At 42.3% G+C, this 13,192-nt stretch overlaps 1 long non-coding RNA gene across 2 annotated transcripts in view; it reads right to left on the bottom strand.

The window, feature by feature from the left end:
• Positions 1–266: 266 nt before the first annotated feature.
• Positions 267–13,192, bottom strand: part of LOC143518947 (uncharacterized) — a 28,938-nt gene continuing 16,012 nt past the window's right edge. For both annotated transcript variants that reach the window (XR_013132312.1, XR_013132313.1), the window contains 3 exons: positions 4,757–4,864; positions 3,770–3,847; positions 267–1,239 (listed from right to left, as the gene is read on the bottom strand). This is a non-coding gene — a long non-coding RNA (uncharacterized LOC143518947). The remainder of the gene's footprint in view (positions 1,240–3,769; positions 3,848–4,756; positions 4,865–13,192) is intronic.

The following is a 13,192-nucleotide window of genomic DNA, read 5'->3' as shown; positions in this document are numbered from 1 at the left end:
GGCAGATCGCCTGGGCTAGACTGTTGTCCAATAGATTTTTATCTTCTTGTGGTTTTCTTTAATCTACTATAGTACATTTTTATTTGTATCATAGATGTTGATATATTGGAACAAGTTAGCAATAAATGTGTTGAAGGAAAATTACTTCTTACAACAAACAATAAACCCGTTACATTTCAGTTTTTTTTAGAAATTAATAAGCTGAAAATCTGTTTATTCCAAACACAATTTTGGGGCAGATACAAATGTTACTGGTATTTATAGAACACTCATTACATTTCTTTCTGTCAAAAGTATTGTAAATCAGGCCATGAACAAGCATAACTAATTGTTTCAGAGTAGTTACTACATTTCCCAGTGGAAGAATTTGTGGTTATGTGTAATCAACATAGTCAGAGTTTACAGGCCTTTTACTGTTTTGCTTTAGAATAAAAATGAATGGATAAAACTTGTGAACAATTCTGGTATGAATTTCTCTTGCCAGTCTCATTCTAATTCTCGTATTTTGAGAGTTATGATGCCACTCGGCCTGATCGGGGACATTGTGAAATATTTTAAATGTGGTCAAAACAAGTTGTTTTCTGTTGTTTTATGTACACAGATAAACATTGAAGTTTAGTAAGTGTATTGGGCCTTTTAGTTTGTAATTCTGTTTCGGATCTTGTAAAAGAGTCTGAATCTGGCACAAAAGGTTGCACTGCCATTTATGTTATATGTTCAGTTATATGATCATATAACTATGTTGCTATTTGTTTGACATGTTGTTTAAATGGTTCACTGTTTTTAAGTGCAAAATCACTAACCAACAAAAAGCCACACAGCAGAGTTCTATTATGATAAAAAATAGAGTAGGTAAAAGATAAAGATGACAGCATAATGGCATCATTTACAGTATGTGTTTACACATGTAGGAATGGTAAAAGACATTCTAGAAAACTGCGTCACTATGTTAACTGATGAACTTTCAAGATCTGGGCTGATATGACCTCTGACACTGATGACCTTACGACCTCACATAAGTCCCTAAATCGAGGCGAGCTGTTCATGAGTTATGTACATCATCATTACGTTCTCTGCACGCAGACATCTGGCCAGGTTTTAGGGCCCTGGAGCTTAGCTTCCGGAATTCTGTATGTGCTGCATGTAGAGGTGCAGAACCCAGCCGGAGTGAACACCAGGGAGCGGCGATCCAGAACACACCGTGGGGACTGTAGGGAGATCCAATGAGCCAGACTGCAGCTGCAGAGTGCATATGCAAACACACACACACACACACACACACACTTTAACACACCTCCAAAACAGAGCACTCACACCAGTGGAATAGCACACATTAATTCAAACAAATTCAAACATTTAAGCCTAAATGTGTGCATTTACAGTAAATGTGCACACATTCACATATGCCATGTTAGATACACACACACACACATGCAGACATTCACATGTGCCATATTAAACCAAAGTGCTGTAGCAGCAGGCAAACTCTCATGAGAATGCAAACACACACTGGGGAAAGTTGAACAATGACCTGGAATTCATTAAGGCACATTTACTCCCACACAAACTCAATTTACTCCCACACAAACTCCATCAACACACACAAACTCAATGATGCTTAATTGACAAGTACTACAACCTATCAGTATCTGACCCAAGACAGCTCCCTAGAGGTCACTAGTGAAACAGCTGCAGGACATACTCGTCTACACACACACATACACACACATACACAAAAACACAAGCCCCAACACACACACATGCGTGCCTGTGCCAAAACATACGCACACATGTGCCAAAATGCACATACAAATATACAAAGAAAGCCTGACCCAATATCTATTAAGAAACAACCGCACACACAAGTCTCTCTGGAAAACAAAACACTTCAATCACACTCCAGTTGTGCACACACACAAGCACGGCAATGAGAATGTGCTGTGGTGCATATTCTGGCTGGTCATTCTGTCCCAAGAGAGCGCACAACTGTTAGTCAGGCCGCAGCTGTGGGGAACGCGCGCACGCACACACGCACGCACACACACCAAGATCATATGAGCAACACACAGGCAAACTGCAGCTGCAGCTGGATGAGGAGATGAGGAGACGTTTCCATGTCCGTCTACAGGGGAATTCCAGCATGTGTGCAGGATCGCATACAATACTGCTTTGCTCATCCTGAAAACTGCAGTCATCATATGTCGAGAAATTCAACTAAATCAATCCCCGTTTGGAAAGGTTCAAACCCTATGCGTAAACCTGAAGTAATTCTCATTCATACATCATTATTATTATGTTTTGGATCACAACCGACACAAAATTGATGTGTGGGACCATTAATGCACTGACGAACATGAGAACATCTAACATAACTTCCACAAGCAGCCTCATTCTAGCCTTCAGTCAGTCGTGTCCAAACCTGTGCTAAAGACAGCAGCCAAAACACAGTGTCAAGCTGAGCTGGGATCAGTTCACAATATTCAAGAAAATGTCCATGCAGAACTATAGCAAAAAAAAAGACTGCAGAATCTTGGATCACGGTAAACCAGACTTGTATGACGAAACACTAAACTCAGCTTTGCTAGTAACAGAGAATGCATCTGGTTCATGTTAGTAATAGCATGTGTTCCTCTCAGACTGCGGACGTGCAAGGGTGTGTATACGTGTGTTCTTGTGTCCTAATTCTAGCTGCTTACATATTGGAAGAAATGTCTTTTGCAGGGTGTATGGTAAACCAATGATTTTTCTTCTGATAACAAAATGCCTTTATCCAATTATATGTCTCTCTCTCTCTCTCTCTCTCTCTCTCTCTCTCTCTCTCTGTCAGTCACTTGTGTTTGGACTGAGGGAGAGCAACGTGATGTATGTGTCCTGTGCAATCTCATAGCTGACTGTGAGGACAGATATTTATGGCATCTGGATAGGCTCCACTGCAGGCCTCTGATTAGGAGCCATGGGCCAAGCACAGGGGACTCGACCATGTCCAACATGCCGGACTCTCCAGACTCTCTGAAAATTGAGCCATGTCATACCACATTTGGCTCTTAGAGCCTGACCCTTATTATAAAGGAATGTGCAGAACTGAGGGAATTGTATTTCAGGGCAAAACAAATTAGTTTAATTTGGACATTTAATTCAAACTATTGGCCTAGAATACAAATAATGCTGCATTCAGATGTGAAACAAACCAAACCCTCTCTAACAATGTCTCTGTGTTTACAATTAGCCAGGGGTTTTATTGTGCTAAGTGTTTCTGTCAAAGTGGCTGCAGGTATGTGCAGAAACATCCTGTTGTAAAGCTGTTCATTTATTGGCCCTGCTCCACCTGCTCTTCCCCAGGGTTGGAAGAGGTCAAAAGGTTAAAAATCACGGGTCGCAGGAAGTTTATGCCTACGTGTGAAACGGAGGGAGAGACTGAAAGGGGAGCAGGACAAATTGCGCACACATACTCATCCAGACCTCATCAGCACATTTGGCTCTAATGGAACCCTGTGCCTTCGTCTTGACCTCCTGCCTGCCTTAACCTGTGTGGCCCTCACACGTCTATGCCTCTGTCACCTTCAGTAAGGCCTCGGAACAGTTCTTGCAATCATACAGTATGAGACAGCATCCCTTCCATTTGAATCTCTGCTGAAGTCATGCCCTAAGGCTCTGGAGAAATGTTTAAACCTCCCTGCTCACCGACTCTGCCTTCAGTCATGTACACACGCTGATCTATCGTAAGATGCATCCTCCCTGAATGTATCAGGCCAAGCATTTCTCCCTTTACCTCAGCTGTGGCCCTTGAATCACGGTCCGAATCGCTGCTGAGTACATCCGGCTGACAGAGTCTTGGCAGCAACCAGGGCTGGAAATGAAACATTTCATTTTGATTAAAGATAAGGTGGGAGTGTGAGGAATGGCAATGCACATTTTCTTGGAAAACCTCCTATGTTACATGGAGATGTACTTTGATTCGCCTTTCTGAGCTCAAGTCACTCAGATGGTCTCACTCTTTCAATCACACGCTCTCTCTCTCTCTCTCTCACACACACACACACACACACACACACACACACACACACACACACACACACACACTTCCATGTTGCTTTTCCTCCTTTCACAATATTAAAACGTGATCAAGAATAACGACTAGTTTTGCAGGATCTCTGATTGCAGTTCACTGTGTCCAATAGTGCTTGATATCAGCTTGGCTGACATTACTGGCCAATATTTGTACTTGTATTTACATTTACTCTAATGATGTTGCCAATATTTGGCCGGAAGGATTTTGCTGGCTTTGTTTACTCGTACATGTTTTTATTTATCTTTTGTCTTTGGCCCTGGTGTCTACTTCAGCAACAACAGACAGAAATGTAAATGAAGCCAACAATATCCTACTAATCTAGGTAGAATGTAACATTAGTAATGATTGCTATCATTATATTATCTTGATATAATGAATATATTGATTTACCTAATTAAACCTTTTGTTTTTTTTATTACACAACCCCTGGCAGATATATCAATGACTCAGTGAGCAAAAATCCAGCCAAAAAAAAAGCAGCACTGTGCAGTTCAGTAAAGGAGTTAATGTGACAACAAATGGCACCACTTTCACATGACAAAAGATGACTCAGCTAGTTGGGCTAACGAGCAGGAGGATTAGCTACCACAGAATACTCTCCAGTGGAAGATCCACAAGGCCTTTCACCTCCAGGAATGACTGGGAGAAGAGAGGCACGAGGAAGAGAGTTAGATACAGGCTACACACCATTCGTTTGTTCATTGGACTGCCACAATCCCTCAGCCTTGACCTCCGGTTTCATCTGATGTCCAACACAATGTTGACTGGCCATGCTTTACATACACAGGAAAGGATCTGAATGACGAGGGGACCAAACAACACATCAAGTCAACATTTTTCATTAATCATCACTCCAGGTTTTGCACTGGCTGGTAATGATTGGCACACAGACACACTCCAGGGTCAATGAGACAGAGAGAGATAGAGTGAGAGAGGGAGAGAGAGTGAGAGAGAGGGCAAGAGAGGGAGAGAGAAGGAGAGAGACAGAGACACAAACTGAAGACCTTATCTTGCATGCTCTAATGAAAAATGCTTTTCCTTAGAACGTCTGCACATGTCTGAAATATGCAGGGGATGGATTTTGAAAGATATTTCAAAAGTTATTATTAGAGTTATTTTGACTAAGCTGCAGCTGAATATATCACAAAGAGAAAAATGCCTGGCAACAGGCATCTTGGACTGATGGAGAGTAAATCTTCTTGTTCCAGTGTGACGAGCAAGAAGCAAACTGATCTGGTTCCAGACCTTTCTGAGAAAATCATGCCTGATCAAATCAGTATACAACAGTTGTTGTGTTCAACATGTGCATGAAACTGTGCTGTCCTTATTAATATGGTGTGGACTTATGCAGCTAGCAACACCGTATGAGCACACACAAAGCTTCACAACCAATACGTTTTTTGTGCAATTCAAATGCACAGACAAATGCTGGGGTGATGAAAAGGAAAATATTTATCAATCTCTGAATTGGCGTCCAGTTTTGCACTGTGCACTGTCACCAGCTTGCAAGTCATGAAAATGCTAATTCCCCCTGAACGCAAGCACAGAAATGAAATCCTCCAGACCTGAGAGTTCCTTCCTAGCAGGTTCCCACTGTAACTATACAACATTCCACAAACTGTACAAAGACATTTGATTTCAGGAAACTGGGATCGAGCATCGGATGCACAGACAGGCTGCTTCTCCATTCTAATCTGTTCACTTTCCTTCTCCGTCTTTACTTAAAGTCCAGCAAGGTGAATGATTCCGATCTGAATGGTGTTTATCAGGCTTCGCCTGTTGACTGTTGTTGTGAGAAACAGTGTGATTTTCATCAAGACGAATGGAAAGGAGTCAAACGCTCTTGACGTTCTCGGGTGAGTGAAAACTTGAAGTCCGGCCACAGGAGGTGAAGAGATGCAGGGTTTGTTCTCTGCTGTCCTGGACGTGTCCTGTTTTGTGCAGCTAAAGCAGGGACATGTCAGTAAACTCATCATATTAATGCATAAACCACCATCAACGTCAGAGACCACTGGTGCATCAGTGTTCCATATATATTTGACGAGTACATATACAAAAGTACTGAGTGGAATTATAATCCCTCAAGTACTTAACATGTCACTTTCGGGCCGACAATAAAACGCACGCTGTTTGGTCCAGTGAGCATGTATGACAGATATAGCGAGTCTAATAACTGTAAGTTACAACAGCTGTATGAAACATTTCCAATTGGAAGACATTCTTTTACTTCCAAAATTTTATTTGACTAAAAGAGTTTTAGACTTTAGGTACTGTGCTGATGAATCTGCTTAATCCAGCTATACCAAAGTTATCAAAATTCATTTGAATCTCTGCAGTGTTCTGTTGAGAAGCCCACTGAGTCTGACTAGTCTGACAGCACCATCTCCCGACTGATACATGGTACCATCAAGATTAAAAATAGTACCCACTGGATTTGAGGTAGAAATTAAAGCAACATTATCGCCCTCTGTGGGACTAACAGCAGTACTACACAAATGTGGTACTGCTTTAGCAGATGAACTCGCACAAAGCAACAAAATCTGGATAATGCTTAAATGTATTCCACAGGAAAATATATCTATGAATGTAACATTCATGTCATTAAAACCTTACAAACTCCCACTTCTTAGTAACAGCATTCTATTGCACCATTCTTTCTAAATATAAAAATACCAAGACAAATTAAACTTCTGCTATATATAATTTTTAAAAAGAGTTTTAGGCTTGGTGTACATTACACTGAATCACTTCTTCTTTTCACACAATCAATAAATAACAAAAATAATGTGCTGTACTCTGACCCAAAAGTGTTCTCCTTCTATAGTAAAAACATATGTGTGTAGATAAAACAAGAGAGGGAGGTAAATAACAAAGAAACATCTGGACGTTAAGGACTATATTGCAGGTGTCTTTCACTGCACATAATGTATTCCAAGACAGAAATGAGGTACATAAATCTACCACAATAAGCCCCTATCATTCACTCTATAATACCTGTACAAATCTCTTGAAGACTTAAGAGAAAAGTTGCATCTCAGGAATTTCAAGTATTTAAGATGGCCCTAAAGAAAGATGTGTGTGTGTGTGTGTGTGTGTGTGTGTGTGTGTGTGTGTGTGTGTGTGTGTGTGTGTGTGTGTGTGTGTGTGTGTGTGTGTGTGTGTGTGTGCGCGCACAGAAGAGTAATTTCAAATGGTCACAGGAACCAACTGACAGTACACACATTCTTAAATACATATCCTGCAAACCATCCATTTTAACCTCATTGATTTCTCATTTAATTAGTGTATTAAGCTCTAGTTTGTTCATAGGCTTCAAACCCTTAGTGTTGCGTTATGTTAAATCCAACCACAATATCCACCATTTTGTGTGGAGTCCGTCAGGGACATCCCAGTGTTCCCTAGTGCTGTAGTGTACAGTTAGAAGGAACCAGCCATGTTGGCTGTTACCTGTGTCTTCCTCATGGACGCTGCTTGTTTGGGCCTGCCCATGGCACAGGTACAGAACACAGGTGCCCCCTGGTGGCACCTCCCTGAAAAGGCATGAAAGTTTCTGGTGGAGTGAGAGATGATCAATGGAGAAACTGACATGAAGCTGATGGCTTTCTGACTTTTCATGTGAGAAAACCATCGGCACTTCCTCGTTCACGTTTGCAAGAAAGCAATGACGATAACAAAAAGGAGGAGAAAAAGAAGACCTTAAACAGAAGAAACAGAAGGCCTCAAAAGCTGAACGATGATGTGGGTGACCTGGTGCATGTTAGTCTGTCCAACAGGAGCTTGGGAGCTCAGTTGGCAAGGCAAGTGCCCTTTGAAGACCAGACCTGTGTTCCCTTCGGTTTCACCATTGGCATTCTGGGTATGTGGTGTCACGGTCGTGTTCATTCCTAAGGCCCATTTGAAATACTCTAGATAACCCAAGGGTCATGCTTGAATGTTAAAGCTGGCTCACTGGGCTATTGGGTTAATATTATTGGTTACTGGGCCCTCCAATAATGATTATAATTATATAATTATTATAATGATTATGATGAGTTCTAAGTCTAAGCTGATGGAAAGCAGCATCACAGGTAACACCAACACCCCGTTACCATTAGCCGGGTGGCGGATCATTAGATGAAAATGAACTGTTGAGTGGTTGAGCTGTCAATTTCCAAATTTCCCATTCATCTCGTATCAAATTGTGAAACTATTTCACCAGTCAAAAGTATCAGAGGATTCACACAAGGAGTGAACGCAAATGCATGCTGTTTTTAGTTTGCGTATTCATTGGCTTTGGTTTTCATTGTGCCTCACATTGAGGGTTATATTTTACTAGCTCATCAGTCAGTCATATAAAGCCCACAATGGATTTACAAGCTGCTGCTGCAAGGAGCCTCCAGCCAGTAAATTAGCTTCATATTGTACTGAGTGTTCCATAAGAATGGGAGGCGTGGCCAGTTCTTTCCACCTCTACCTTCCATATGATATGCCAGAGAAGGTCAGGGGTCATCTCTGCTCATGCTCTAATAGGCAGGACCAAGATGTGATTGCTCACATCCATAAAAGGTTTTTTCCTCTGAAAGCAGCGTAATACTCATGACCATTATGGGCATAAATGGAAAGAATGCAGTCTATACTGAATTTATGTGCTTCAGACAGCTCTGCTACAGCTCCTCATTTGGTTAAGAGTGAGTTTTGTCTGAGCACACGTGTGTGTGCACGTGTGTGTGTGTATTTGTGCATGGGAAAACTGGCTGCATGTGAGATACACGTGACATACCTGAGATTCTTCCCCTCATATGACAGCAATTAAAAACGATAAAAAAGTATGCTTCCTGCACTTACCATTACGTAAGAGCCGGGCATAGGTTGAGATATGCTCTCCTTTTGGGACTGTCCACAAGAGGCGTATGGTGCAACCATCGTCAAATGGCTCGGCCGGCCAGTTGGCGGGCCAGCAGCAGCCACAGGCTCGGACGACAAAGCTCCATGTGAACGCCAGAGGTCACGTCCGTGCTAACGCCAGAGGTCACCTTCGTGCTAACACCAGAGGTCACCTTCGTGCTAACGCCAGAGATCATCTTCTTGCTAACGCCAGCAGTCACCTCCATACTAACACCAGCGGTCACCTCCGTGCTAACGCCAGCGGTCACTTCCACAGCCCTCCGTCCCTACGCTCTCGTGGCTGCCATCTGCTCTTCATTATCCCGGATCCAGCATAAGGCTTTCGGGATAATTCTCCGCTCTGTTGAAGTTGGCCTGCAGCATTTAGGGGGGAAAGCTGGATCCAATCGGCAACCTAGAGTTATCCCCAACAGGATGATATTATTGTATGTAATAAAGTGCTTATTTTGCTGGATAAACTGTGCCTAAATGGGCTGTTTAAGTTTCCGCTGGGCTGATTTCAAGTAAAGATGGCAAAGTCCTTAAAATCACCTACCATCAAAGAACTTCAGACAGGGCAAATCTAGTAACTGTACTACAGCTGTACCGAGACATTGAAAAATAGGGTAGTTGCTAAACCATGAGGTCCACAAAGTGGAACACATGACTGCTTAATAATCAAATGACCAAAAGCACGGATGAAGATGAAATTCTTCATCAATTCTTCATCAAGAGGGCGACAAGACTGGAGCCAGAGCCCTCCATTACTCTTTATCAGCAATGCCCTTTGTCTTCCTCACTTCAAACACACCCTGTAGCACTGATTTACTGCCCTTCATTGGGCTTTGACAGCCAGGCCTGGTGTTACTCTCATCTCCTGTTGAAGAGCAGATCTCTCTCTCTCTCTCTCTCTCTCTCTCTCTCTCTCTCTCTCTCTCTGTCTGTCTCTCTCTTTCTCTCTTGCTCTCTCTCTCTACAGCATGCGACTTCTTGGAACTGCACCGTAAATTCCTGCTGAGATCTGCTAGCCCACCGCATGACCGAAAGGCTGATTGGGGCGTTGTTATCGGCTGACGTGCCATCGACCCTGAACGCGTAGTTTAGATTGAAGATTAAAGCCGTTACCAGGCAAAGCGTAAACTACCCTACTTAGCTCATACTCAGTTCCAGGAAGAACACAACTTTTACACGCACACACACACACACACACACACACACACACACACACACACACACACACACACACACACACACACACACACACACACACACAAACACACACACACACACACACACCTCCGTTTCCCACTCAAAACATGGCCCACCCTCCCCACATTCTTCCCGGCGATGGGTGGAGCCTGTGCTCACCTTCCCGACCCCGTGTCATACGGCATACCCTGCTGCATCATCAGTCACAAGGCTGTGTCATCTCTTGGTAAACATTATGTAGGAAACTTCTGTGAATCTGTACTACACAAGATATGCATAAGCAAAGCCTTGTTGAGACAATCAAATGAATTGTAATGAAGGAATGAAGTCTCTTTTAGTCTTTTAGTCTCTGAGGCCATGACTGAGGTGCCCTTGAGCAAGGCACCTAACCCCAACTGCTCCCCGGGCGCCGGGCTAGGGCTGCCCACTGCTCTGGGCACATGTGCACCACAGCCCCCTAGTAATCACTAGCGTGTGTGTGTGTGTGTGTGTGTGTGTGTGTGTGTGTGTGTGTGTGTGTGTGTGTGTGTGTGTGTGTGTGTGTGTGTTCTACCTGTACAGATGGGTTAAAAAACGGAGGACAAAAATTGCGGTGAAAAATCCACAATTGACAAAAATATGGCACATTTAAATATGGCACATTTATTTAAAAATGATGCTAAATATACACTATATTGCCAAAAGTATTCGCTCACCCATCCAAATTATCGGAATCAGGTGTTCCAATCACTTCCATGGCCACAGGTGTATAAAATTAAGCAGACTGTTAAGCCTGCAGACTGTTATTACAAACATTTGTGAAACCTTTGTTGCTCTCAGGAGCTCAGAGAATTCCAGTGTGGAACTGTGATAGGATGCCACCTGTGCAACAAATCCAGTCATGAAATTTCCTCGCTCCTAAACATTCCACAGTCAACTGTCAGCTTGTAAGAAAATGAAAGTGTTTGCGGACAACAACAACTCAGCCATGAAGTGGTAGGCCATATAAACTGATGGAGCAGGGTCAGCGGATGCGGAAGCAGTGTTTAGAGACCTATACTTGAGTAAAAGTACAAGTACCCTATCAAAAAATTGACTTGAGTAGAAGTTGAAGTGTTCTTGAAAAACTTTACTTAAGTAGAAGTACAGAAGTATTCAGCATTTTTTGTACTTAAGTATTGCAAGTATTTTATTCTAAAATGTATTACTCAAGTATTGAAAGTAAAAAGTACAAGTATTGTGTTTTGATTTAATTAAATAAAGCCGTTAAAGTTTGATTATCAATTGTTTTTATATATCACAAATGAAAGATGTCAAAGACCACAAATATAAGTGTTCTGTATGTACAAACACATTAACTTAAAAACTTAAAAAACTGGGCTTAACACTTCCCACACAAAAAACAGATAACCTATGTCCGGCTACGTCGTAGGTGTGACGCAGAAGTACATATTCGCCTTAATTTAGCTAAGAAAACGAGGTGTATTTTGAACGTAAAATCCGTCCGTCGCATTCTAAGGGTGAGCCTATTACACTGCGTTTACTCCCAATAAATACCCTTACCCTATAAAAACACTACACTATTAAAATGGGCACATGATTAGTCAGCATGAAAAGAGACACAGCTTACTGTTGCTAAAAACACAACATCACCTTTATGATCGCCAGCTAATGTTAAGTGAATACTGCAGCACGTCAGGAACATAATTAGGTTAGTTGGATAGCTAACTAAGATATCTAACCTAACTAGCGCTTACTGACAGCTAAAGCTGGTGTGTCTTCTGCGCGTTATATTTATAACTTACACTGATGTGTTTCATGTTCGAAGGTGAATTTTTGAAGGCCAATATTTCACCCTCTTTAGGGAGGCAGAGATGGCACTTCATCCTATAGGAATTTACTTTCACTCCAGCAAACGCAAGCACTGTCTCTAGGTAGGGCCAGGGTGGTCTCCTTCCTCACCCTCACCACCACCATCACTCGATGTTGAAGGTGTGGAAGGTGCCAATATATGTACATTAAAATGCCAACAAGCTTATTATGCAGCACTTATGCTGCTCTTCTGCTGTTACCAAACACGGTACCATCTCGTTTAATGAGATAAAAAACTAATTATTTGGAATAATTTCGAGTATATGTGTATTTGTTTAAATATGTCAATTAAGCTGAAGGTGCTGGAAAATACTGAAAATGGACCTTCAAAGTGCTGTACAAGTGCATGAATTCCACCTTGTAACTTCGCACGCACAAAAATCGAGAGGTGCACGACCTCGTGACGCATCCGCGGCCAACGTGCATGGGTGGAGCCACCGCGATTGCGTCATTTTCGCCTCGCGGGCCCTTGCGGCAGTCACGACGTGTCAAGTAAACCTAGATTACGAAGCTCAAGTGTCGAGTGAAGGCAGCAGCAAACGAGACGCGACCGGAGCATGCGCAATTTTCTCATAAGCCTGATCACTTGACCCGGTGACAGCGCCAGCTAACATGTTTATAATTGTAACGAGTAACTATACAGCACGTAAATAATGTGGCCCCTTAGTTCCAGTGAAAGGAACTCTGAATGCTTCAGCATACCACGACATTTTGAACAATTCCATGCTCCCAACTTTGTGGGAATAGTTGCTGGCCCCTTCCTCTTCCAACATGACTGTACACCAGTGCACTAAGCAACGTCCATAAAGACATGGATGGCAGAGTCAGGTGTGGATGTCCTGACCTCAACCCGATAGAACACCTTTGGGATGAATTAGATTGGAGACTGAGAGCCAGGCCCATTCGTCCAACATACTTCCTCACAGCACAAGGACAGTCACAACCTGTACCATAAAGTGCAAACAATTTTCAGTCCTATTGTCCAACGGACAACACTATGATAAGAATAAAGAAATTTAAATGACAAATTATTCAAAAAACAAAATGCACACAAAATTAAGTGTCCACAAGATGCCACAAATCAAACTAAAATGCAACAGGATTCCACTACTCACAATAAAATGCCCACAGGATCCCACATCAAAAATTAAAAAATGCTCATAGGATCCCACAATTTAAAAGTAAGTGCTCACAGGATCC

This window comes from Brachyhypopomus gauderio, chromosome 7, assembly GCF_052324685.1.
Source record: "Brachyhypopomus gauderio isolate BG-103 chromosome 7, BGAUD_0.2, whole genome shotgun sequence".
Lineage (NCBI taxonomy): Eukaryota > Metazoa > Chordata > Actinopteri > Gymnotiformes > Hypopomidae > Brachyhypopomus > Brachyhypopomus gauderio.
Note: the sequence above shows the minus strand (reverse complement) of the source record. Positions and strands in the feature narration are given on the sequence as shown.